Raw genomic sequence first — 25,213 nt, forward strand, 5'->3', positions numbered from 1 at the left:
AGTCATGTGAAACTGCTACGTTTTTCCTGACACACCTTRAGAGATGCAATAGTAAGTAACTGCCACCATTTCTAGTCAAGAAAGACCCTAGCAGATGACTCTTGCCAATAAAAGCTACCACAATAATTTTTAAACTGCTTCAGATATGGAAAAGCCCAAAAGATCAGAAAATATTTTTGGTTTTTTGTTTGTTTTAATCCATGGAGACAAGCTGTTATTTTATTGCTCTGTATAGATGCTCCTCGTTTGATGGACAAAACGTCTAGAACAATTGGACCACAAAGTGACATAAATCCCAACAGAACAAAAATATATCCATTAAATACAGTATGTCCAGAATCAATCTCTGTGAGGGATGATTATGGTATTGACCTGAGATCTGTCAGTACATTTTCCTCTGAGAAGTCCCTAGTGCTTGTAGACGCAGCCCCTGTGGTGGTTATCTTTCATGTACATCAATATGAACTGAATACTAAAAACTAGCCTTCTGCTTTTCTTACCCATATTATAGCAATTAATGTCTATTGAATTGTAGCTGGATACAAGTTGAGCTAGATGGGGGACATGAAGGAAATGAATACATACAGTAGAAAGAACATATATCATTAAGTACTTAGCGAATGAGACGCTCAGCCAATTATCCCACAAAATAAGCCTTCTCACCTCAGTGCTCAGACTACCTGGACAAATTCCAGTCAATATCTGAACAGATATGGTAATCAGGATGGCAGCAGAAAGAAACCAAAAGCTGAAGATGGAATAATCAACCAAAAAAAATCTTTCTTGCTTAATGTATATAACTTAATATATAATTATTAGATAGACTCTTAGGTTCATCTGGAATCAATATTATCAGTTTACTCAGACAATCATTTGGTCTTTGACGAAAACTTAGRAGAGAATTGTATCTCCTCTGGCAAAGGAAGACGCTTCCAGTCTGAGTGAAATAATTACAAATGGACTAACCACACAGAACTGCCTTCAAAAATCACATCACCATCCAGACCCAAATAACTCATCCAAACCCAAAGAATTAATTCATGTATAAAAACAGAGTTCTCCTGGAGGGAAAAGAAAGCCTACAAAACACAAACCTTGTCATGTAACCCAGAACGATGTAGTCAGAAGAATCACTCACCTTGTTCTCCCGGACATTAACCAAAACAGAGTCAGGAATTTTAATACACTGCTGACTAATAGGATTAAAACTAGGTACATGAAATTTGAGAATGTCTCCCAATACTTAAGGCTGTCTTGGCAGTCTGCTCATCACACACTAGCTAAATGATGATATGAGAAGCAATGTAACAAGCTGAACATTGGCCTCCCTGCAATGAGAAYACCTCCATCGTCCTGTTGTTTCCTTGTATACACAGGAAAACTGAGATCAACTTAACAGTCCACAACAAAATACTCACATGAAATACATGTGGTGCTTCACGCTTTAAAGAATCAAAATTCTAAGTCTCCTTGAGAATAAATAGGAAATTCAAAGCAAGTTACTTTGCTCTTGATGTGCATTATTGCAAGGCTGGCTGGTATCTTGCCCCTAAAATCACAAAGCACTGAAAATCCTTATCTGGTGCTTCTTCAGTGCTTCTAAAAGCACCAAAATCCTTCTCTGACCAAGGTCCTCAACACTCATAGCACGTAGTTTGAGAATCAGAGAGAAGAGAAACACACAGATGGGAGACAGCCAAGTTTCCCCAGGCATCCCAGCACCCTATGCCAGAACAGAGTTAAGTATGTGTTATAGTCCCAAAGAAACTTGGTCATGCCAGTGCCTGGCTCAATTTCCCCCATATCTGGAGATTTTGATTGTGTTCAGATCTTGCGATAGTATATCTTTGTGGTTGATCTCATGCCATATAGTTCAGGCACTGAAGTCACACTTCAGCTTTCCAAGAACCACTGGTTAGCCTGCCCTGTCGAAACATTTGGGGGACACCAAGTTCCTGTGTAGCTTTTTCTTTTTTCTCTCTCTTTTTTAACAGGTTCAGTCTGTCACTTAAGGTTTTAACTGAAACACTTGCCATAGAGCAGATCAGGGTATACACGTATACCTCCTAAAATAYGGCCTAAGAAGATTTTTATCTGGTACTCTGCAGACATTCTGAGCTTTAACATTACAGGATGCATATAGMAGCTTATGAGATCGGGCATGAATTGCACATTACAATGTTTGATACAGTAAAAAAAAATTTAGTCAATTTGCAATATATCTGCAGGAGACAATTTTCAAGCTGAGATGATGACTATATCAAATTGGAATAAATACATATTTTGCATTCTTATAAACACACATATACACAGTACAAATATGTATATTGGATACTTCTCTGTAGGAACTCAAAGAATTTTTCAGGCATCAGCTGATTATCCAAAGAAGAACCCAGAAATGGACACAAATGTTCTCACACTCATTTTACAGGGGAGTAAAATGAGGTAAATCCCCAACAACACATGACTCCCCAGTCCAAGACTGCCAGTCATCGGGAATACTGAGTGCCATCCCTCATTGCGTACTGGTTCCTCTATAGGGCTTGCTTCTGCCCCAGCACTCTAGCTGACGACCCTGCAAAGCACTTACTTGTCTTTAATCACGTAAGTACTCTGGACTTTGCAAGATCAAGCCTCTATGAAATATTTAMCAGACACGCACACCAAAGGTAACTGACATCAGGAATAACCAAGGAGTCTAAGGAACTACTTTAAAAGAAAAGAGATCTTTATAATTACATGAAGAGAAAAAGTAGCTTCTGAGGGTGTGTAATTAGGAAAGAAATAGTCAAACATTTTTATTATTTGATCTGCAATAGAAAATGTGTGCTCAAAATCTGAAATTCTGTACAATAAGCATCACTGGAGAGGAAGTGTGGACAGCAGAAATAATTACATGAAAACACTAGTTACAGTGGGAAATGCTAAGGTAACTTCAGCTACAGTGGCACAAAGGTTCCTCCTGTTTACAAAGTCCCATATAGATCTCATCAAGCCACTGTTAATTTCAAGAGTGTTTTATCACAGCTGGGAAGAATTCATACCATAGAAACCTTGACTTTACAAAAATAGTGTTTTTTGAAGTATGCTAATTATTTTATAAGTATACAATGACTGAAAATACTTTAAAGGTAAACAGAAACAAGAGTGGATTGAGGCTGTGGTTTAAAATTGAGGTGGGAGACCTTTCAGTAGAAGCATGCAAACATTTTCAGCACAGCTTTTTATGGATTAACACATTATGTTTTTCCCTCTTCTTTTTCCCTATAGAGCAACATCAAAATTTAATGAGCAAGAAAATGTAAGAAAAGGGAAAAATAGCTATGGAATCACTTAGACAACAAAGATCTACTAGCCATAAAAAGTCCTGAACTGAAGTTGTCATTATTACAATTCATGTAACACTAGTATTCAAAATATAATGCACACTTTACAGACACAGAGAAAGATATCCTCTTTGAACTAAAAAGATGTGCACTCTAAAGTCAACGAGAACTGAGGACCTGCACCGCCTTGCAGGATGTATCTTGTCAGGCTGGGTTTCTAGCGYACAGCTATGGCTTTATTCACTGGCCAGTTGTGGAGCCACACGAATGAACTTTGTAATTGTACGCAGGCATAGTTTTAGAGCACAGTTGTTTCCGTTGTGGAAATACATTAATTCAGATATGAGATATCAATTCCTAAGTATTTTTGAACTGGTTTGTTTTTCTTGTTTCTTTCATGCTCTTGTGAGAGGGGAAAGCTCCCAAAGTCCCTGTATTTCTATAGACTATATATGAGAATAGGAATAACTAATTTAAAAGTAAATTCAGTCTTTTTTAAGACTACAGATTACCCTCAGGCATGAGGCTCATTAGTCACTGCCACCAGCCTTCTGCTCCCTGCCCTGAAACTGGAGGGCAGAGCAGTCGCCTGCATAGGCAGAGGYGCTCCTTACGCAGATGGCCCTCGCTTTTGCCTGGTGGCCCAAGCCTTGGACTACCTCGGTCGGTTTGAGAGAGATGAGGTAGAGATGATGATTTTATCCCTTTGCTCGCGTTAACTTTTCTTGGAGAGCTTTAAATTCACTTGCATTATCTGGAGCAAGGTACTATTCAGTAAGCTGGAAACTCAGCAGGAATACGGCCTGGGAAAAGAAGGGTGCAAACAGGGCAGGAGCCTGCATACGCAGTATCTTACTTGTTCAGCAGCTCTGATGCGYGCAGCTATAGGCATGCCGTGTAACCACGGCACACGGAGAGCCTCCTGCCTGAGCAGTCACAACGTATACGAACTCTTGACAGACCAGATCTGCCCAGAGATGGCACTTTTAGGGGCAGAGGTATCTGAAATGCACAAAAAGAGACAGAGATCACAAACTGGCCATGCGATTTGTCGCTATCCATCCCCTACCGCAGCCCCCTGCTCTTCAGCAACACCTGGAGGAAACTGGAACTGGGGCTACTGCTCAGACATGATGATCTTCAATGTCCAAACAACAGTGAACAAACAATTTAATTCAAGCTATGCTACAGGGCATGTTGGCAGCATTTTTTCATAGTGCTTAGGGATTTAACTGCAAAACTCCCATTATTAATAGAAGTCACGCAGATAAAATCTCTWCATACTATACTGAAGATATTGCCTTACATTTCTCTCTGGTACCCCTCCTGATCTGTCCTGACAGCTCTCTCATCATGAATAACATTATGTCAGGCTGCCCAATGATTCCCGAAACTGTCAACAATGCTTAAAGTCAAGTTCTCTAAACTTTTTAAAACTTAATCATCTTCACTCTGGAAGCATAAAAGTTGAATGTAATAGAGAATGTGCAGATTCACAGCAAGTTTTATTGACTTGCTGGCCAAAGGCTTCATCTAACTGCTGAAGCATTCACATAGTACAAAGCACTGTCTAAAGAAAGACCATCCTTAAGGGCCAGAATATACCTGAGATGGCAGAAAGAATTCAGAAAGTAGGAAGAATGAATGGCGTATAATATACTTSATTTTTACAGTAATTATCAAAGCCTTCAGTTATCCTATGTATGCAGTCCAGCCAGTTTGGGGAATTTTGTAACCCTATATACAAACATAGCTGACAAAAAGAAAGGCTTGCATAATCTTAATTTCCTTGTTTTTTTCTGYTCAAATCTGATTTACAATAGCTGTCTTCAGAGCTTGGAAAACCTTCAATCCTTCCATTCCCCCCCCCCTTTTTTTTTAATTAATGATCATCAGTGTGATGAAAAGTTTCAGACTGAAAGCTTGAGGAAAGAGTAAGCAATTTATGCAGGTCTACAGTGGGCACTAGTAAAGAAAATACCACCAATCTCCTGAAAGAGAGTCAATCAACTTGACATTTTTAAACTGCTCAATTAAAAATAAATACATATATAAAATGTTTCAAATTGAGTGCCTGGTAAATGTTGYATACACTTTAAACGTCTGTGTTTTACATTCCTTTTTGTTACTTTTGCATTCCCCTTTTGTTGTCTGGAAAGGTCTTTTCAGCAAGAATGACATTAACTGGTACCCCAGACCYGCAAACTATTGACCTACATACAGCCAAACACACATTTAAAAGTTAGCACGATCGGGAGGAGAATAAAATCTCTCAAAAGAGTATGCAACAAACAAATAGCAACCAATAGAGAAAACTGTTTCTTCCTGCTCACTCAGTTATTCATTCTACATGAATTACAGCAGGTACAATATTCCAAAATGAAAAAAAAAAAAAAAAGGATTTGCAACTCTTTAAACCTGCTGAAGAAGCAGCACTGCAGGAGGGGACTGAAGCAGAGCACCATGGAACATCTATAGTGAAGAACTCAGTTAACAGCTGCTTTTTTCCTACCCAGATTTTTGAGGGGGGAAGCGAGGGTAATCATGGTACTTCTGTGAGAACGAACCCTTTCTCCTGTCTTCATCTGTCCCAGGACATGYGTGTGTGCTGGTAAACACTAAGCAGGAGATACAATCCTGGCAAGCTCAGAAGAAAATCTGCTCAATTCTGAATTGTATAGACAGTCACTCAAGATACAAGGAGTTGGTCCAAACTGAAYCAAATTTCTGAGTCTCCTAAGATTCACCCTTCACTACTCACAAATCTTGCAATGTCTATGCTTCTCTCAAAGCTACAACTCTTGGAATCAAGTGATCGAGTTAGAATTTAGGGCTTCACTTTTTCAAATCTGAGATTTAGTTTTAATGCATCATTTGAATGCATTAAAAAAGTTCAGAAAAAAAAGGCAAAGAAGAAGAGATGCAAGAGTATTAGTTTTCAATACCATGATTATTATGCCTAGTTTACATTTTAGGACTTAATTTATGATTTTTGAATAATCTGTGCTGTCAACGCTTTGATTTAATCCCACAGATTGACAAATCAAATGGGATTAACTAARCAGCCAATAAAATCTCTGCACATGGTATTGGAGTCCTCATCAAAGATCTCCGACATACGTTTCATGAAGAAATAGAAGGTATACCTATCAGCTTCTCTCAGGATCTAGTAGAGAATAATTTCATTTGCAGAGGATAGAACAGTGCTGTTCTGCTGATTCTGTGTTAACCTGAGAAACCATTCACATGGAGGATATTTCCTGAAAATCTGTTTACTAGTCTTATTCACTTTTGAAGTAGAATGGACAAACAGTCTCAAAGAGTGACCACATGACAGGGCCCGTTTTGAAGAAAGTTCTTATCTTCAGGAAGTTTACTCAGTCATGAGAATCTAAACATAATTCTGTCTTCACAGAAAAAATACAAATGATACACAAAAGAAGACGTCCTCTTATTTTAGCACTGGATAACTACAATGAAAATAAAGTAAGGGAGAGATGTAGGAGTGACTTGTGACAGTTTCCTTTAACTCCTCTCTGTTTTATTACCTCCAGTCAAGCCACTGATGTGCTGTCTTCTAGAAAGGGATGAACTAAATGGTGATCTACAGCTCATATGTATTTGGCACACTGATGTTTTATGCTGTATTTGCTAGTTGGGTAGCAGAAGATGAATTCCCTCTCTCTTTTCCCCCCTTCCTTTTCTGTCTTCCTTTTTTGTCAGAAAAGATATAGCTGTATTAGTAACAGACACAGAGAGAGAAGGTTACTCATTGGTGCTGTGTTTTCTGATAGCCACCATGCACCAACAATTCGGCTGTCGCTGGGGGTCCAGCTATAGTGTCTTCTATGTTCACAGATAACTGCACTCGTACTCAATCCTGTACCATGTAAATACCATATAAATGAGGAGCAAACAGATAAGAGATTTAACATTATCCTGAAATATGGCTGAAAGGTTTTTAGATCCAGGCTATGCCATTAAACAGAACTAACTACGGTTTAAACAGCCAAATTGTCCATTGCTAGTGGCGAGTTGTGGAGTTGCTGTTGTGGTAGTGACTGGGCACACAGCTGCACGCAACACACGCAACTTGGCAATACACACAGTTCTCTGACAGAAACTTCCCGTTAAGTTAAAAGAGGAAGTAAATTTGTCTAAAAAAGTGCTAGATCAGGAAGCACAAACTACTGTATCTTGCCTCTCTGTGTCCCTCACATCTTCTCAAATTTCSATATGAAAAATAATTACCAATTCCTTACTGCAGAACAACACAGAAACAGTATAGATCTTGTCCTTGGAATGCTTATGCAGAAAGTGATTTGGTAAAGGAGTGGGTTTGCCAAGACAAAACTCATTCAAGGGCTGCTCCAGGCTCTGCTGAATGTTTGTATCAGTTCTTATGCAATCTGACATCCCCCAAAAGAACTGACAGTAATGGACTGGAAAGGCAGGGAAATCATTATACAACACAGGAAAAAAGAAAACAGTCTCCAAAGAAAATGAATTTAAGAGCTAAATTTCTTAAATTGGCTGTGATAAGGCACTGGAAACCCTTTGAGAAACCTTCAGAGACACTGACAGCTCCTTCAGACAACACTGTGTTGTTCCAAAATGCAACACAAAAGGTGTAACATATTTCCCTCTGAGTATTATTTTGTCAAATTTCACAGACTCAAGAAGACTTTAGACCAAATAGCAATCAAGACAGGAGACATGCTRGGGAAGGATCAGAGCCTCCCAGAGTCACATCTGTGATACTCTTCCCTGAAAAACCTCCCAGGTGCCGCACTCCAGGTTTGAGTTTGGTGGCAGCGGTGCACAGGTGCYGAGGCTAGTGAGATTACTAGCTGCAGTGCAGAGCATCTCACGTTTACTGTCACCAGATCACCAGCTGGCAGGGACATTAAGAACTGCCAAATGGGTCTATACAGGCAGACAAGTCTATACAGTCTCATATGGGTCCATACAAGTGCACACTAATGCAGATTCTACTTACAACGCCAGGACGTGAGAGGAAAGAGGGCCTTTTGCAGTTCCCTTCCTAGGAACAACAGAAGTCCTCCATTTGCAAGGAAAGGAAACAGATTTAAGCCTACACTTTACGTGAAAACAGAACTCCTTGTTGTTATGCCAGTGACATGAAATCACCAATAAATGTTCCACCTTTTACACTGGGGCTGAAGCAGAGGTTGACCTTTCCCAAAGATTGGGTTCCATATTTCTCATTCTGTGGYGTCTGTTTAACAAGTTCCGTCTTGGGCTCCGTCTGAACTCCATCCTTGGCTATCTTTTCCACAATATGTAAAACTAGCCTTGGCCACTGAATGTTATTAATCGCCCCCTTCCCTAAGAACAAGAAGGGTAACCCTAAAGTCCCTCCAAACTGTAACTTACTTCAAAGTAAACATCTTTGTCTAACATGGTGTCATCCTGGTGCTCTCTAATAATGGATGGATCTTTTTTGCTATGTTTTGGAAAGTTCTTTATGATTCCTTCAGAATGAACACTGCTGCTAAAAATGTTATTTAAGCAAACATGTAAAATATTCCTGTTCCTTTCTTTATACAGCTAACAGTCTCTAGTGAAATAGTGCACTATTTCACTCCTCAAACCTTTCTCTCAAAAGGTACTCAGCTGCGTACTGAAGAGTAGGGTCCCTGCTCTCTTTCTCACACACACAGATTGCATCTACCCATCTTTCGTCACCCGCCTCATCTTAACACATTCAGCCAGTGCAAAATTGCTGAGGAAATTCTCTTCAAACCCTGCGAAATGACGACCTGCGCTAATTGTCTGTGAGGTGACAACTGCTCTATCCAAATTTCTGCAAAACAGCTCAGCAAGTCTCGGCACATAACAAAGGCAAATATGACTGATTTCATTTTCATTTGAGAGTTCTTCTTGGAAGAGCTGGTTCAGGTATACCCAACAAGGCATTTACAGAAACAGAGTAGCCAAAAATTATGTTTTTTGTATTTATACAAAACCTTCGCATCTAGCATCTCAAACTCTTCACAAGTCCTTCATTAATTAAGCCTCATGTTATCCTCTGAGGTAGAGAAACAGAGATTTGGCCATTTTATAGGTCAAGGGCTGAGGCAGAATTACATGAGACGAATTGGCCAAGATCCCACAGCAAACATGTGGCAAAACAGGAAAATCAAATGGCTTCAATTGCAAGACTCTTCACGCTGTTCACACGAAGAGCTGGGGTACTTTTCTTTATCCTTTCCTCCTGAATGGTCTTAATTTTTAAACACGACAACTGTCGTTCCCAGTCAGAGGGAGCAATGCACCATCCGTGAAGCAGCTCTTAGAAGCTTCTTTAGAGGAAGAAATTGCAAGAACAGTACTTCAGAGCAATGCAGAAGAGGGGATTTAGGGTTGTTAATCTGATACTTGCTCTGATTTTATCAGCACAGTCCAGGTTTGGAAAGCTCAGATAAGCTAAAATTGGTAACTTCAACATTTTTGTGACTTTATGTCATCATCCATAATGCTACCAGATAGCAAAACGTTATATGCGATGACATAACACCTGGAGAAAGCATTATGCATATCAAAAGTCTGTGGATTTAGCCAATTCAGTAGAAGAGCTCCTGAGCATTTCTGAGCTTTTAGCCAGGCTCTATCAGCTCTGGTTATTACTTCAGTCCTTTTTCTGGCAAGCTACATAACACGCAGCAAATAATGTGGCTACGTTGTGTGTCCTACGCAAAAGCCACGCAAAGGTTTCAGAGCCTGGTGCGCAACGGGAAAGATTAGCAGGTCGCCGCCGCCTGCTACACCGTGACCTTGCGAAGGTAACCGAAGAGGAATAAAGAAATAAAAGAAAGAAAAGGAAAAAAAAAAAAAAAAAAGGACCAGACTGCCCGGCCTTTACAGACCTCTCCCTTTTGTGTAGAGACAGTTATAAAACGTGTGTCAGGGAAGCCCCAATACCACTGACGAGAGGCGGCGGAAGAAAAGTTGTCTCGCTCGCTGCGAGGAAAGCAGCACACCCACCAGAGACGCTCCAAGCCACGGCCTGTTGAGTCAGAAGTTTTAAATGACTCCTTAAATTCCCGATCTCGGGGGCCTTGCTGCTTAATAAAGACTCCGGGGCGTTGAGAAGCGCAGTATATTATTTCATTAAGTGCTTTTTGGGAGCAGGGGATTTAGAAGTAAAACCGCTGGCTTTGTGTGGCAAGGTTACGACCTTTGACAACTTTGGAGCTTATCTCTTTCATCTTCCCACTCCCCCGAGACCCTGAAACTTGCTGCGGAGCCGGAGCCGGTGAGCCGGGGCCGGGCTGCATCCACCCGGCGCTGTTGTGGGGCTATCGCCCCTCTCCCTCTCCCTCYCTCTCTCCTTCCCTCTCCTCCTTTCTCTCTCTCTCTTTCTCCCTCACTCTTCTTTTTTTTCCCTCCTAAACAAAACAGATCTGAACTGAGCCAAGGAAACAAAAATGTATTGTTCCTCGCAGATGGAAGCGAGTGTCGCCTAGGTAACCAGATTAATCTCCTTTTTCTCTCCCTTCCTCTCTTGTAGTGCAGTAATCGGTGGGCTCTTTTCACAAAAAAGCCAGCCTCAAAGCTGGGGCTCTAACTAGGTTCCTAATTAGCTGCAATTTACAATGAAGACAACATGATGAGATAATAGAAATTTGCAAAATAATGACATACCTCAGCAAAATATTCCTCCTCCTAAGAACCATTTTTATACAAAAACAATAAAGAGGGCCCTTCTAAAGCAAAGCTGGAAAATGGTGGTGTATTATGTGACACAGAACATTATTGTTCGCCTCTTGTTCCCCCAATCAACAGCTTATTGTTTGGCATCTTAAATAAAAATGACTCAAATACAGGCCACATAATGATCTCCATTGCGCTAATACACTGTATATACAGAGTAGTCAAAAATGTACCCAAGCCAAGGCCAGTGGGGCTGATAAAGTACCGGGGCCCGGAAAGGTGATTTACAATACAATGCAGCAAGTAGTATGACCGCTCTTAATCACACGCATCCTTCTGATTTCGGCGCAGGATCGCTCCGACATCAAAAAAGGGGCACCCGAACAGAGGGCGGCTAGTTAACGAAATAYGATGGATCGCACTTGTTTTCACGTGGTGGCGAGCTCGAGCGAAGCGGCCTCCGGACTGTTAGCCAACAGCGTTCCCTTGTGCGACTTCAAAGGCCGCCGCTCCCGGGGGCGCGGGAAGGGGAGCGCCGGCAGACGGCACGCGGGGAGGAGCTCCCAGAAGCTACAGGAGCCTTTAGCAGTAATCTCTACCTTATGTCCGAAAGGGGCGAGCCCGAAAAGTAACGGGCCGGGCGCTTCTCGGCACCGGTTTCAGGAGAAGGAGCGTCAGCACCTCCGCGCATTTCGGAGGAGCGCTACCGCCGACCTCTCCGCAGCTGAAACGGGGCGGTCTGCTGCCCGAGGACGAGCCCTCCCTGCAGACATGGGGAGCACGTCCCCACGCAGACCGGATGGAGAGGGAGAGGAGCAGGACAGCCTTGATCTCAGCAGAAATGGTTCATCAATAGCAACAGATTGTCCGAGACTGTCAAGAATACMGCAATAACAGAAGTTATTCCTGATTTATTTGTGGACTTGTCAGGGTGACTGTTACAGAGGCTGCTACAGCTGTGCATATGCAAGAACTACGGATCAATGGGCTGCCCCTGAAATAACTGCAGACTCAAGCCACTCTGGGCAGGGGAAGGAAAGGCATCATCACATACACCTCCAACCTGCTCTTTGGTGCCCGAGCATGGCAAGAAGCCTAACTCCTCCATAGAATAATTAAAAGGAATTAGAAATGTCTATTACAGAGAGAGCAAACCAACCATTGACAACTATTGAAAGGATATCTGGTTCTATCCGTACAGCAAGGCTCTGCAAAAGAGTTCACAAAGAGGTTTACCCATCCAAACAAGCATTATAAGAACAGTATCATATGCTCATCCAACATCTTTCATCTCTAAGGATCTCAAAACAGTTAAATTGTACATTAAATGTCTGMGAAAAAGCAGCCAAACACATTAATGGTGAATGAGAAGGGGTAAAAGAAGCAAGTTTTAGAAGAACTCCAAACATTCCTGTTGCAATGAGCACTGTCGTGAGGTTTTTAAACAGCGGACAAAATGGACTGGACATTGGGTTTTAAGATCTTATTCAAAACACGCAAGAAACACACGGGAGTACCACTCATTCTGAGACCCACTGGAAATATAATGTGACACCTTTAAACCAATGAGAGTAAACCTTTAAGCAATAATTAAAAAAGAAACACACTGAGATCTAGGACACACAGAACTGCATTCAAAATAGACTTTAATTCTGGAATTGTATCTGCTAAACAAACATACCCTGGCCTGCACACATTTCTAGGAAAAAAAGAACAAGGCGAACAAATGTGAAGTGTTTAGTCTTTAAATGGAAATAAAATAAAAAAGTGAATGATTGAGGGTCAGATTCTGATGTGCTTACTCATGCTTAATAGTATTCCCTCCATGCAAAGTCTGATTCAATAGCAGTACTTGGAGAATAAGAGGTTATTCAGCTAAGAGCATCAAAACTGGCCCTGAAAGACAAAATGATGCAAAAGGTGCCTGAATTGCCACTCAGGAAGCCCTGTTCCAACAAAATCTAACCAACAAATGCTGAGCACCTTCTTATCCTATTGACTTCTCCCTGCATGGGAGTTTGCAACCTACCAGGAGTATCCTGATAGACAGCATCAGAAAAAGAAAAAGGGCAGGAAAATCAAGAACAGGGCTACGAACCCAGTGCGAGGTGAATGCTGTGCTGACATGACTGAGCATGAAATGAAGTGGAGTTGTTAGTACTTATTTGCACCAGTTGAAAGCCAGACCTACAGATCTGTGTGTTAATTTGTTTTTGGTTCCAGATAGCATATATATTTCTACGGAAGTCTGAATATCTAAACTCTCCTTTCCAGGTTCATCTGAAAAAGCAGACTCAGTTTACAATCTAGGTTTCTAAACATAGAAATAAGCTTTCACCTGGAACATTTTCTCCTTAGAGCTTATATCCTACCTTTAATTAATCTATCTAGAGGTTTTATCATTGCATCTGCAGATAATCCTGCATGAAACAGCCACAGAATTCAGAAAAGCAAGGACAGTACTGCTCTTCTATGTATCCCACACCAGGATGGGAATGATAGTTCTGTAGCTGTACAGCCTTGTATGATTAACACTAACGTGACATTTTGTAGAGAAACATGAACTGCTCCATACAGGCACCTTCCCTCGCGTCGGCTCTTCGGATGAATGAAGTAACTCAGAAAGTTAATTTTCCACAATTACAGAGCTCTATTTGATATTGCAGGCTCACAGCACAAATTGAATTCAATGGGTTTTCTGTATATGGAACTATATATATATATATATATACATACACACACACACACACACACATATATAAAAGGAACTATTTGTGCAAGTAAATGTCACAGGGCTGGGTGCTAAGAGCATTTTCTCTTCCAGCACCTTGAGTGGTTGGCACAGATTGAGCTATATATACAGAGTGAACCTAACTGAGATCATCTACACATTCCCCTTGGAGTAGCACCTGCGTCTTAGTGGCTCTAAACTGTTCCAACAATAAAAATTTACAAATAGCTTTTGAAACTCAAACATATTTTAGTATGAACAAAATCTAGTGTGTGACACAACTGGCTTGCCTTTATTTTACTATCATTATTACTACTCTCAGGCTTTGCAGGGCTTCGCATCTCTAAACACATTTCTTTAGTATCTCTGATAGCCTTCGATTTTCCTGCATTTTCTACTTTGCATCATTAGCAATCAACAAGAAAAAAATATATAAACAAATGAGTTCAAACAGGATACAAGAAAATCCATGTAGCTAACTTAAGTTTAATGTTCTTCAAATCTTTTCCTTCTTCCTCTATCCTGCTCCCCCCCCCTTCCCCAGGGGAGGGAGGAGGAATGGTTTAAATCAATAACCAAAGGCTTCAATTTTACAAACCCTTAAGTCATTAGAGCTCTGAGTCCTCACTGCAACCATCATAATCTCCCCCACCCCAGCACGCACGCACACACACACACACACAACACACATATAAAAGAAATACTCCCAGCCTGGCATTAACAACTTCACTCAGTGCTCTTTACTTAAAGGAAGAAAACAATTAAGTGAAACCTTGAAGTAATCTCATTCTGCCTATTTAGCCTCTTCATCCCTCAATGTGTGGTTAGTAAGTGTTGCAATCAGGGGCTAAGGCCTGCTATCATTCGGCCTTAATTAAAAAAGACACAAGCAGTGGAGCTGTGAATTAGAAATGTAACAACGCACTACCCCTGATTAATTCGAGGCTCATGTTGGATTAATAACTCCAAACAAAGAACAAAAGGAAATTGTTATGCGAATTGCAGCCCTCCCAGGCCAGACAAAGGTCAAATCACAGGATTTCAATTTCATCCGGAGTCGCTTAATCAACTCCCTCGGAAGCAAGACCATATGCAGCCCTGAAAGCTGCCCATTGTAGTGGTGTTGTCACTGGACCTGAGAGACGGCACAGAGATAATCCCAACTATTCCCAATCTTTTCTCCCTTTTTGCTGTTTCTTTTTCCTTTTTCTTTCTCATTTTTCCCTTTCTTTTCTTTTTCTTTTTTAATACGACAAAAACCCCTCATTACATCTAATAATTAAGGAATAACTATCCGCCTGAAAGCAGCTTCTGTGGCTGCTGCCCACGGAAGCACCCAGGAYCTCCCCGTCCCTGAGCTGCAGGGGCAGCTCCTCCTTTTGAGGGGGGTCTCCTTGGACAGCAGAAGCCACGTATTGCTGAGGTGCTGAGGCATCACGCAGCCACTAGTAAGAAATAGGACTTGGAGAGGTGTGGGGAGCGCACATTCAGTGCACTGCCACCCATCTTAATACAGACGTCCTGAGGGTAAGTTAGCTGGGGAGGAAGGCTATTACGATCCTGAAGATCTATCTCTGGCTGATTTTAAGCCACAGGGAATAGAGTTACTTATTCTCTTGCTGTTCACCCTCAACAAAATGATGATGACGCAAAGGAGCCCTCAGTTTTGATGGTCTAAAACATGTTGCCTCTCTAGTGAGCAGACACAGAGCATATCCCCGACTCCAACCAAACATGACTTCTCAAGTAACTAGAAYGGGACAACTCCACATAACTTATGCTATATAAAGAATAAGGAGAGGCGACGTCTGCCTAGGAAGCCGGCACAGCACCCCAAAGAGCAAGTGTAAAAGCTTATACAGATTGAAAAGGAGCTGGCGAGGAGGCTTCAGTGTCAGAATCTGATGCACGGAGTTCATTACAGCCTTCATTCCCTTCCTGAAGGGTTCTGCCAGTCACACCAGTAAAACCAGCCTGCCACGCAGCTGTCTGCAGCTGGCCCTAGCATGAATGGGGCAGGTAGCAGCTCTCATGGCCAAATTCCTACTGTCCAACCACAGCAATTCAAAGAGCACATTGGCATTTCTCAGGTTTCTTTCTTCTGTAACYGCAGCGTAGCTCAGGACCAAAGCATACCTGATTCTACACATCATTCCCAGGATGGGGCCAAAAGCCAACTCCACCTATTGCCTTGACGTAGATCTCTTATTCACCTCGGACAAACTTCTGATTTTCACGGAAATGAGACACGAAGATTTAAGAAACTGTTCTGGTTTATTCTTGGATGTGCTTCTGCCTTTCTGACTGAGGGTACGTTAGTTTGAAGTCTCAAATTCTGGTCCCAGTAGTATTCTACACATACATTCATTACTATAGATAGGATTGCTGATACAAGTAGCGCAGTACTCTGATGTGACTATGAGAAGAGAGAGCTGTTAGGGACCAAGCAAACTATCAAAAACTTGATTCCTAGGTCTATGCTGGTAGTTTCAAAACCTAAAACAACCAATGAATAAGGCTTAGGATTCACATATTCTAATGCTCTGAGAAATTTAGGTTCACATTCTTTGGAAGCACCTTACCTATATAAGGGCCTGGAATAAAATTCCAGATCACCTGGTTTCCTCAAAAGAAGATCCCGTTTTGACTTTCAGTTTGGGATCATCTCCACTCAGTTCTGTCACAAACCACACTTGGTCTTTTTTCCAAGGGGCTGCTTACATATCTGCTGCCACTGAGTTAGCTGCTGATGGGGGAAGAAGTGGTTTGTGAACTGCCCCAGTTCTGAAACACTTTCTCACTCATAAGTATATGCCAGCTTCCAGTAATAACCCAGTAATCACTATTCAACTTCTCTGATGCTTTTCTTTTCAATATCTATTCACTTTTGCTTTACACATTGATTTCTTAGTATGCAACTAAAAATTAAGATGAAATACCTACTGTGCCATGGAAATGGAGAGTCACATACTCAGAAACCCTTCTGCCTGTATAACACTGACTCATTAAATCCAAATTACATGGAATGCAAATTCTGTTAGGCATAAATCCCTCAAACATTCCACCAGCTCCAAAAGGTATGCATAATTTTTGAAATCTGCTAGTATTACAAGCTCAGATAACAAATGATTTTACATGCATTACCAGTTATTGCAGATACTTCACTCTTCAGTACAAAAACAAGATGTAAACTTTAAATGTGAAGCTCCAAAACTTTAGCCCACTTACTGGTCTGTAAAAGATAGTAACCTGTGTAGGGAGAAAAGTATTGTCCTTTTCCACTATTTCTATTATAAGACTGCAAGTTCTGTTGTGCAGTTCTCTTGCTCATCAGACTCCTCCTTCTTACCTGCCTCTGATGGTTGGGAATGGTACATGGACAAATGTGATGCAAAAACTGATGAGTAAAGAAAAAAAAGCTAATATCAACAAAGTTCACTGCAGTGACCGAATACATTCAATACTTCTGTGATACAAACAAGACACTTAAGACGACTTTTCTTGCACTTTCCACAGTACAACACAAGGAAAGGTTAGCTACTGTTGCATCTGATCCACCCCCAAATTGAATGCCAGGGCAAGTCAGATAGCCATCAGCACCTGTAATTTTCATCAGGCAGAAACTAGCTACAAATTTGCTGAGGAGGGAGAGGAAAAGAACTGATTTAAATAGTTGCTGACCCAGCCAGCCAGTACCACCAAGTTTGGCATGTGCATCCTGGGTCTGAAAATCCACCCTGACCTCTTTCATAGCTCCCAAACATGCTCCTGAGAATAAAAAAATTCTAGTAACTAACTCTYAGCTGGGATAAGGGTAGCCTAAGATCTTCCCCATACAACTTCTAGCATGTCTCCATCTCTGACACAACTATCCTGAGGCATTTAGGCATAGRGGCAGGCCCCAGCAAATTGCCTTGTATTTCTACACAATCATCCAAACTGCAGGTGGATTAGAGCCCATCCCGTTTGCTTGGCTTCTCTCAGCCACCTCCACAGATAGAAAGGGCCAACAAAGCTTTAACAATCCCAAAGCACCAACAGCAGGCAAACATTTAAAGCTGCCCTCAGACAACTGGATTTGCTTTCTTCTTCTCAGTACTCATCTCACAGATGTGTTCTCATTTCTTTAAGAAGAAAAAAAAAGAAAATTTGCCTGATTTTACTTGACATTTTTTCCAATAGTCCCCCTTCACTTTGAAGCCACCTCATTCTCTTCCCTTCCACTCAACTGAGCTGCAGTGAGAGTTACTCTTTCCTCTGCAGCTCCAACCACGTGGGCAGTAGCTTTTGCAGTGCTCTTCCTCATTGACCCTTCAGTTCTTCTCAAATCACAGATAAGAAACAACATTTTCTAATCTTGCTAGAAATTAGGAACCCTTTTTACTTCTATTACAATATTACCTACCTCTATATTCTTAAAGAATCTGCCTGGGAAAAAAAAAAAAAAAAAAAAAAAAAAAAAAAAAAAAAAAAGGAAAAATATGGTAGCTTGCTGCCAGATTCCTAGTGAGCATTATGGTTTTTCAAGTGAGTAGCCAACATACTCCAAAACTGTATTATAAACATGTAGCTCTGTCATAGGATTAAATATGATGGGGCACCTACAGAAGACACCTCAGGCCCATTTGCCTCTCTCCRAAAAAAAAAACCCAACCCAACCAAGCAAATATAATGTGGGTGCATTCACAGTTGCTGCTTATTCACCTTAGCAAAATGCCCCTTAGTAAAGAAAGATAAAATCAGAATGCAGTGAATTATGTTTCACTGCTCAACCATTTTTCCAGGGAAGTCTAGTATCTTTGTTTAAGCTAAACCTCAAAGAATTGCATACCGTTTTGGTGAGCTGTTTGGCACCTGCCGGGTCCTGTCACGGAGGTGGCTGCCTTTCAGTACAGGCTGGAGGGCAGCAGAGGCAACCTTTATTCCCATAGGCAGTTTAATATACATAATTAGTCCCACTGATATTGATAGGAAAACATGTACTGTAGAAAGTAGTACAGGAGAACATTTACCTTTCTGCAGTAAAACCATACAACGAATCTATCCAAGCTAAGCACACTAGAAGCTGCTTATGAAAAAAGCCCAAACAATAACTGATAACACAACTGAAGAGATCCCTTACTCTTAGTTAATGGAAAAACTGGAGTAATGCCCAATATTTTTGTTTGGCTAATATGACTACAGGCTTTTTTTTTTTTTTTTTTTTTTTTTTTAAGAGAATAATTGAGAAAATGAGAAGACATAAGATAAACAAGAAAAATTTGAGATAAAAACTTTTCCTGCTTAAAAGAATCAAAATGCAGCAAAACAGAAGTTATTAGGAAAATATCTCAGTTCTGGCAAAATTTTCCTGAGAGATAAGAGACACAGAGAGGAGAATTCAACAGCAGCTAGAAGCTGGACTTCTAAATCAGGCAGAATAGAAATGTAACGTGTCTCTACCACATCACCATGGAGTACTCTAGTTCCTGGGTTCTTTTGAGAATTTTCACAATTTTTTTGAAAGATCTTGTCTTCATCCCAAGACCTAAAAATATTTCATAAAACAAATTGTTGGTTTCAGGCCAGCTTTAAGAGTAAGTACATAGGATGGCCAATTACTGCTATAAATCCAGAAATGCAATAAGGTTTTTCTTTTAAGGGCATTAAATGCAACTTCCTTGTTAAAAAATGTAATACTTTCACAGGCTGATCAGGAATCTTAACTAACTCTTCATTCCTACGTCGGGAAATTACATAGAGCAATAAGGCAAGGAGTCCACTAACGTTACTTAGAAAGAAAGGATCTGGATGGAGGTTCCAGGGGCTTGACGGAAGTGGATCCCATTTAGCCTCACTTCACCTTTGCTTTCCCCCCCCCCTTGCTTTGGAAATCTGTCTCCTTTGCTGCGATGCATTGCACTGAGAGGTATTGTGCAAGCGACTCGTGGTTGCGCAGCTCAGCAACATTAGCACCGACAAAAGCCAAAACATACAATTTGGGATATTTGCTTGCTGACTAAACACATTTTCTTACATCTTTCTCTGCTCGGAGGGTAAATTGTTAGTTGCAAAGCTGGATGAGTGCTTCCATGAGCTGGTAGCAGATTATTGGTACAGTGTGATAATTAAGGGATCTTAGTTCTCAAGCAATGCTGATAAAACAGAAATCCCTCTCCCTTTTTTCTGGATTACCTTTAGAACTGAAATCAGAGCACACTAAATGAATAATAATTTGCACCTTCTGTGAATGATAGAAGATTGAATCAAATTTTAACTAGACTCTATTTGTAAATCCCTCAGGATGACACAATTACTATTCAACACATACCTTAATTAGCTGTACACATCTATTTCATAGTATTTAACAGGTTTAAAACAGCTTTTATTGTCTGTTGAATGAATGTTCCTTTCTTATTAAAAAGAAAATAATCCTAAATTCCTCAACTGTAAGAAATTTGTTTACAGAAGTCAGGAAATGCCCCACGAATTACTGTCCTTATAGTCAAATTTTTCTTTTTTTAAAGCAACTTTAATTTTGTTTTCACTATTGGTACAGTTGACAGTGCACTGATGTAAGCTTTTGTTGTTGCTGGGKTTTTTTTTTTATTTCTGACAAAAATGATCTCAATTGCATGTATATTGAGTTGTCTGGGGGAAACAACCTCTCAAACACTCAAAAGTTTTGCACATAATTTGGACGAATTCAAGCCAAGTTGGGGCACAATTTCTTCTTCTGGTTGGGGTTACAGCATGACATTACTAGTACTAGTGATCCTGCAGCAGCTCTGCTCATCACGCATCAGAACCAGGGACTGAAAAATTACCCTTCGAGATCCTGACTCTTTTTACGGGTAAAACCGGATAGCTGCTCACACGCAGAGGCCGTTCTTAAAACTACTCTGCAGAGAAGCAGCGCTCAGCGCCGGTGGCACAAGCTGCYGCAGCAGACGCGGGGTATCCCTGCCACGAGGTCGGGCTTCCAGCTGAAGCGCAGGCTGGACCAGCCCCGGACGCTCTCCTGCTTCAGCTTGCTGACAACGGCAGCCAGCAACAATTGTGTGTACATGCGTGCTTGTATGCAGCGTGTTTTCATTACTTTGTCAAACTACTCCAAGTGAGTCTGAAACGTTTGCTTAAGTACTCAYTTTATTCTTTGTGCGACTTACTTTTTGTGCTCTTTAAATTTTTAAACTTTAAATGAAGGGCTATCAGCTCATCACCACTCGCTCTTCCAGGGGCCAAACCCAAGTGAAGCTGCGTGACACATGCAGAAATAAGGGAGGCTACACCTACATGACAAGACGTCTCCAGCCACGGTCAGGGAATGCTGCCACGAGCCGGCACCTCCAAGCACGCTGAATGGAAAAGACTGYGTGAGATGATGCACAGCGTCCTGGCATGGAAGGAGAAACCCCTTGGTCTGAAGAATATTTTAGGTTCCACCAGTCCCAACCACTCAAAAATCATCACAGAAGTACTTCAAGTCATCAAATTTCCCATAAATAGTGATGTTAAAATACAAAACTACAAAGCATAGCTAAATTCCTTCCAAAAGCAGCTAAGGTCCTTCTTTTTTAACTTTCTACAACTCTTTCGGGGTGCCCTCATGTCACATCCTCAAGCTTTTCTCTGCAATTCATTGGAGGAAAAATTTACTTTTACGGAAGTGGAGGCTGAGATTTTCACATATTAACGTAATYGCAGAATGGGGCCTTACGAGACACATCAGGTATTGCAAGCTTTGCGATAAACTGCAGGCACAGTTTTCTGCACTAATCCTTTTCATCACTGAAACAGAAGCAGGTAAAAGAAAATAAAAATAAATTTATGTAGTTGAGAATTCCTCTTACTTGACAGTTATGTTTCTTCCAATATATATGATTTTCATCATATACACCGGAATAGATGCCTAATCATTACAAGATACAGATACAGATGCCCAATCATTAAAAAGATAAGGTTCTTAAATRTATCAATTCTTAAATATATCAATCTGACCCTACATCCTCCTCAGCAGATATGGAATTGGAGAAGAACAAATGGAGAAGGAAAAAGCTTCTCTTCATGCCTAGATGCTTTACACCTCMCCAGCAGCTTCCCTGGCATCGAAGTGCGGAGTATCAGCCCAGTCCTTACTCTGGTCTCAGCTGTAGTAGTGTTCCCTGCAAGAGACAGGTACTTGGGTCCCAAACCTCTCCAGGAACTTCATAGGCCAGCACCAACCTCTCTAAATCTGCACTAACTCCTGGAAACTCATCGGAAGTCGGTGCAGGCAGGGAGCGAGGAGCGGTTCGGCTCCCTTGGCGCGAGCCTGCGCACAAAACCGCCCGCAACCGCTGGTGCCGGCGGCTGCCCCGAGCAGCCCCCGGGGCGCTCCCGGGCCACGCGCCGCAGGGAGCTCGTTTGGAGGTGACGAACGGTGGACCTCATGTCGCTGCGCTGCATCTAGCTGAAGTCACTACCCTGGAAAAGAGAAAAGCTRTCTGTGCTCTCCCCAGTAGACGCGCTCGTCCAGTTTTTCCTACGTTGCGATGAAACTTTCATGCCCGTCAACTCAGTCGCAGGCTTCGTACTGGAGTTACTGCMAAGCACAGAGAGCAAAAGAGCTGCCATACGTAATAACTGCACAGCATTAAAATAGTACTGGGTACTCTCTAACTGCACGGAGTACTCTTGGCATGTGTATCCAAAAAATAAATCCTATCGATTACTTATATATTGCACTGGAAAGAGAGGTAGCTGGAACTCAGTTGGCTACCTAGGGAAAACTACGGGAGGCCAAAGAAAGATTTACAATTCTTTTCCGCTTAAATGACTTCACCTGTGAAGAAACATGTACTTGGAGGGAGTACATTATAGAATATTGCGAGGGTGAAAAACAGTGGTACAGGCAGCAAAAGCATGCGATTTTGTGTGGCATAAAAAGGGCTCTCGTACCAATTCCTGCGGATTACTCACTACTCGTGGTCCTTAAATGAATCCTACTGCCTTACAATATTCATGCTATACTATTTGCATCCCGGTATTCACAGCAAGGCATCTAGGAAACCTGGTATGAATATTTTCACGTTTGGCTGATTAGTTTTGCACCTGAATAAAAGTATTTGCCTTGCTGCCTGGAACATTGACTTCAGTGTGGAAATGCATGAAAACCAGGAAGTATATCTGATCACTCTGGTTTCCATCTCCRAGTTAATAAATTTTAAATTAATTTATATTAATTAAAGTTGACATTAGTAATAAGAAGAAAGTCTTAAAAATACATTCAGTGTATCAAATTTCCAAAAGCACTTTTGCTTAAGTCCTACTGCAACCCCATGTAACTAAAATCCTGTTGACCTGATAGCACAGGCACCTGAGCCATATATAGCCAATCAAAATTTTATGTAAAATCTCTATGGAATATATTACAACAAAAATCAGGTAAGATAATATCTGTTGTGTAGGGCTGTGATTTCACCATGAACACAACTACATATATTTGGGAAATATATTCTGTGGGTAACACTAGAAAAAAAATGCATATATATCTCCAAATGAAAGAAAAATTGACAAAAATGTCAAAATTGAAGGGCTGGTTTTCTAATCATGAATTATTTTAAGTGGAGACAGTGTCTCTACATACTGCATGTTGGCACGAGCACAGTTCAAACAGAGCATTCTTGTGTAAATAATGTGTGATAGCTTCACACAAATTGCAAATATGGCACTTAATATTATTAAAGAGAACAACTGATGGAATTGTAGCTACAGCAAAATTAATAYGGTAAATAATTAGTTTTATTAAATTTGCTTTTTCTAGGGCCTTTCAGGCAGTTAATAAAGATACTTTAAGGAAGCCATATTCTGTATATGTTATGTTATGTATATGTTATATATTCTGCATATGTTATATATAGTCTGTATATGTTACATATTCTGTATATGTTATATGTTATATATATTCTGTATATGTTAGTTATGTTTATCTAACCAGGTTCAATAGAGTAGGAGACACTACAATCCTATAGTAGGAAAGATGGATACACCTAATAAGCAGTTTGGCTTTGTTACCTCCTTCAAGGGAATCTGAGAAGAATTCTTGCACTGCGATTAATTTGGACCTGGAATAGCAGGATCTTTGCATGGAGAAGTCAGTCCAACATTCAAGAAAGAATGTAGCAGATTAATTCTTACCAGCCATTTGTACCAAGCATTTGAGCTGACAAGGATCATCCCGCTGCTAAAAAGTTTTTTTTTTTTTTTTTTTTTTTTTTTAAGTGGGAGATGCCATGCAGCGCAAAAAAGTGAACTGGCATGTTTGGCACTTGGTAGGCAGAATTATATTAAAAAAAAAAAGACCCTAACTCCCAAAGTACAGCAGATTTGTGGCATGATTAGCTTATATTCACCCAAACCATYTTCTGTGCAATCTATGGCCYCTGCTTACATACAACCTATTTTCTATTTATGCGACATCTGCTCCACTTTGAGATTGCAAGCAAGAACATTTCCAGGCTCCATAGCAGGACGAGATTACAGATTGGCAGACTGAGCTGGATAAAATAAGGTCGGAGCCACAAGATTTATGCTCAACCGAGACTATTTAAGATTCTAAAAATGTCATTGTTTCACTTTAATATAATGTTTTTTCATGTTTCTACCTTCTTGCAGTTTTGGGAAGGAAGGGAAACAGAGCGCTTGATTAGTCAAAGTTCAACTAGTGCTGTTCTCTCACATGACCAAAGCGATAAATCTCGTGAATATCATGTGTGGTGCCGTAATTAAAGTTTCAGTCTTGCTTATTCAGAACTTGGAGAATCATTTAAGCTTTCTCACCCAACCATTTTAAAGACCTTTATCAGCAGAAAGAAGCAGCAGGATGTCCCAGCACAGATGATGCTAGTGAGAAAAAAACACTTCCTAGCGGGAATGTTTCAGGGCGCGAGAGGAGAAAGAAGCGGCAGTGCTGCCAAACCAGGAGGGACAGGAGGGGACATCCCTGCAGCCCCACGCTCTCCTGGATATTACAGGTCCAGAGGAAAAGGAAGCGAGCTCGTCTAAGGAGCACTTAGTAACGTTTGTGGTATGTCTGCAGGAAAATGAATGCTGGCTCCTGTGAAAATCATCTCCGTGAGCAGCAAGACCACAGTTTGGTCTGTAGCAGCAACAGCTGCTATGCAAGATTTTTGTTTTAAATAGCAACACGCGGAAGGCCAGAAAGGCATCCGACCAAGATGCCAACCTCAGGACATGACCACAGAGCTCTTCTTATCTTTTTGTTGGACTTGGCTTCACTGTTCATGGCTTGCATGCACTAGCAAAGTAAATGTGGACTAAGGAGATGCTGCTTCTCCTTGAAATAACAGTTCAAGAGCTCTGTCAAAACTCTGCAAGCCCACAAGCTCACCAGAAAATCAACTCAAGTCCATGAGCTAGCGTGAAAGGTAGGGGCTTACCAGTTTGATTAGCCAAATAGTTTCAGCTGGGTTCAGTGGAAGAATAGCTCACTGATAGC

The 25,213-nt window shown here is 41.0% G+C and overlaps 1 protein-coding gene across 5 annotated transcripts in view; it reads right to left on the bottom strand.

Moving 5' to 3' along the window:
- The window catches only part of SOX5 (SRY-box transcription factor 5), a 636,975-nt gene that overhangs the window by 323,773 nt on the left and 287,989 nt on the right, over positions 1 to 25,213 (bottom strand). The window contains exon 4 of one of the 5 annotated variants that reach the window (XM_085324083.1): positions 4,183 to 4,328. The exons of the other annotated variants lie outside the window; for them this stretch is intronic. The gene's annotated coding sequence lies outside the window, so the exon portion shown is untranslated. The remainder of the gene's footprint in view (positions 1 to 4,182; positions 4,329 to 25,213) is intronic. 5 annotated transcript variants of the gene reach the window in all.

Source organism: Rhea americana, unplaced genomic scaffold, assembly GCF_003343005.1.
Source record: "Rhea americana isolate MKP2758 unplaced genomic scaffold, rheAme1 scaffold_9, whole genome shotgun sequence".
NCBI lineage: Eukaryota > Metazoa > Chordata > Aves > Rheiformes > Rheidae > Rhea > Rhea americana.